The sequence below is a fragment of the Pteropus alecto genome, unplaced genomic scaffold, assembly GCF_000325575.1.
Source record: "Pteropus alecto unplaced genomic scaffold, ASM32557v1 scaffold548, whole genome shotgun sequence".
Taxonomy (NCBI): Eukaryota; Metazoa; Chordata; class Mammalia; order Chiroptera; family Pteropodidae; genus Pteropus; species Pteropus alecto.
This window is the reverse complement of record NW_006441138.1, coordinates 670,126-673,460: the sequence shown is the minus strand read 5'-3', so window position 1 is coordinate 673,460 and position 3,335 is coordinate 670,126.

Genomic DNA, 3,335 nt, shown 5'->3' with positions numbered 1-3,335 from the left:
TTGTCTATCTCTACCAACTCTTTCAAGCCATTTAGGAACTTGCAATAAATGGGGGGAAAAAATGACTTCTAGACCAGAGGTAAGTCTGGAATCTTCTGTCTTATATGTCTCTTCAATTGTGTCAATTGAATAGGCTTTAAGGAAATAACTTTAAAAAGTTAATCAATTGGACCAAATTTTTTTATTTGAGTATTTTAATACCACAACTTTTATTTTTTTACAAAAGGAAAATTTTTACAAGACCAAAGACTCAAATAGGAGAGGTAAGAAAGTATAAGCACACTCATTAACTACTGCAGTGGTTTCCAGCTTTGAAGAGTCACAGACCAGAAACAATTTGAAAAAGTTTTCGAGGAAATCAAACCACATTACCAACTTTTTATTTTACTAAGTAAGCAAAAACAAACAAGCAAAATCAATCCACCAGACAAACAAACAAACAAACAAAACTCTTCCATGAATTCTCATCAATTTATGAAAGAAAGAACATGTTCTTAAAATAATAATTCTTTAAATTAAATGATTTTAGCTTTATGAGAAGTAGACTATGTTCGTAATTTCTTTTATAAGTTATTTCTTGAGAGATGAAAACCATATCACAAAATAGTCTGGATACCTTTATTACTGTGTGGAAATCAATGATTTAAAGGTTTGATACTTCATCAGCACTGCTAATGGAAACAGTTCAGGTAATGAAACAAACATTTTCACTAGTTCTACCTCTTCCAGGTAAATGAAAAGTGTCACCAAGGACCAGGAAAGATAAAAAGAGATACATTTGCTGTATCCTCACACCATCCCTCAACAGAGATTGAAATCTGCAGGATAAAAAAAGTTAAAAGGTTTTTAACTTTTATATCCTTTTATATAACTTGAATTGTATCCATTCATTCATTAATTTTCAGAGCAGTAACTGCATGTATAATAATATTTTAATGTGAAGAATTAAATAATAAATGAGTAAAATGTAAGGTGTCTGACTTCAAAGATTACAATCTATTTAAAAAAAAAAAAAAGTATTCCAGAAGCAAAAAAGAAAACATAAGCATATTAAATAAAATTAAGGATAAATTATTCGGCATTATCGAAAGTTGAAAATAATGAGGAAATAAGAGTGGGTTGAAGATATACAAATTTCTAGCAGTTTTTTTTTCTAAGCCAAATCTTAAAGAATTAAATCATTTTATAACCTTGAAAAAAACATATTATCCCCCTGACTTCACTTTCCTTATCTGAAATTGAGAAAATTGAGATAAATCTTTTTTCTTGATCTAAAATATGATACTATGATTCTATAACAGAATTTTCCATCAATCAAAAATGACATTCAAAGAAAGTCAGATTTTTTTTTTAAATCAAAACAAGTAAATAGTTCTTCTGTCACCCATATTCAAATTTCTAGAGATTACTCTAGATGAAAAATTCCATATGGCAGTTATGGGAAGTAATGTACTTGACAAATAGCTCCTAACATAATTTAAGAGCAGAAGGGGTATGCTTCTAATTCATGCCACGCACTACTGCCAGATCAATCTTCCTATAAGACTGGTTTGGACACACTAAACTCTCAAAACACCTTGATAGCATTCTACTGTATACAGAGCTCCTTTTGCAATAGGCATTAAGATCTCCAGTCACTCACTTCAAACTGCCTTAAACCTGTGTCCTACAATTCTGCTCTTAATTATAAATTATTAACTGTCAAAGAAGATAACTTCCACAAAATATTTTACACAAAAGATAAATGTGTTAAAAGGATAGAAGGATACCCTTAAAATACAAGGCAGTAAGTACAGCTGTTCTTGATGAGGGCTTCTCTAAGGAATGAACATCATAAAGAATCAAGAAATTTATGTATTTGTTTATTTTTTTATATAATTCTAATACCACGAAGTCCACTATTTTAAAGTATACAGTTCAGTGGTTTTTAATATAGTCTCAGAGTTGTGCAACCATTGCCGTTGTCTGATTCCAGAATATTTCTAGCACCCAGAAAGAAACTCACACTCATTAGTCACTTCCTACTCCTCCACCCACCATTCTGTAACAAAGAGTGATTTATTTGCTGTCTTCATTGGTATTTTCTATTCTGGAAATGTTGTAAAAATGGAATAATGCAATAGAAGGCATTTTGTGCCTGGCGTCTTACAGTTAGAAAATATTTTGAAAATACATCTATATTGTAGCATGTATCAAAACTTTATTTGTATGGTTGAATAGCATTCAATTGTATTGTTATGCCATGTTTTGTTTATTAATTCATTTGTTGATAGACATTTAGAATGTTTCCACTTTTTGGCTAATATGAATAATACTGCTATAAACATTCATGGACATGTTTTTATATGAACACGTGTCTTCATGGGTCTATGCCTTGGAATGATATATGCTTAGGAGTGAAATTGCTAGATCATATGGTATTAACAACTGAATTGTATCCTCCCCTCCCTCCATTCATATGTTAGATTCCTAACCCTCCATACTTCAGAATGTGGCATTATTTGAAATAAAGTCATTGCAGATGTAATTAGGTAAGATTAAGTCTTACTGAAGTAGAATGGGCCCCTAAATTCAATAGCACTGGTGCCCATATAAAAAGGGGAAATTTGGACACAGTCCCACAGGAAGAACATCATGTGAACAAGAAGGCAAAGATTATGCTAATGTTTGTACAAAGCAAGGAACACCGAAGATTGCAACAAATCACCAGAAGCTACGAGAGAGGCATGAAACAGATTCTCCTTGAGTCCTCTGAAGGAACCAACCTTGATCGCAAACTTCTAGCTTCCAGAACTGTGAGAGAATAATATTCTGTTGTTTGTCACCCAGTATGTGGTGCTTTAAGGCAGCCCTTTCTAATTAATTCATATGATAACCCTATGTTTAATTTTTGAAGAACTGTCAAAGTGTTTCTAAAGTATCTACAACATTTTACATTCTCACCAGCAATGTATGAGGGTTTCAGTTTCTCCACATCCTTGCAGGACATGGCATTGTCCAACTTTTTAGTTATTGTTATCCTACTGGATGTGAAGTGGTACCTCATTAGGATTTTGAAAGAATTTTCTTATTATCCTTATTATTTCTGTAAGAGTAATAGAAATGTTACCTTCTCACTTTTGATTTTAGTAATTTAAGTCTGCTCTCTTTTATCTTGTTCAGTTTAGCTAAAAGTTTGTCAATTTTGTGGATTTTTCCTGAGAACCAACTTTCAGTTTTGTTGATTTTCTCTATTTTTCTTTTTAATTCTCTATTTCATTTATTTCTACTCTAATACTTACTATTTCTTTTCTTCTTGCTTTGGATTTAGTTTTCTCTTCCTTTTATAACTTCTT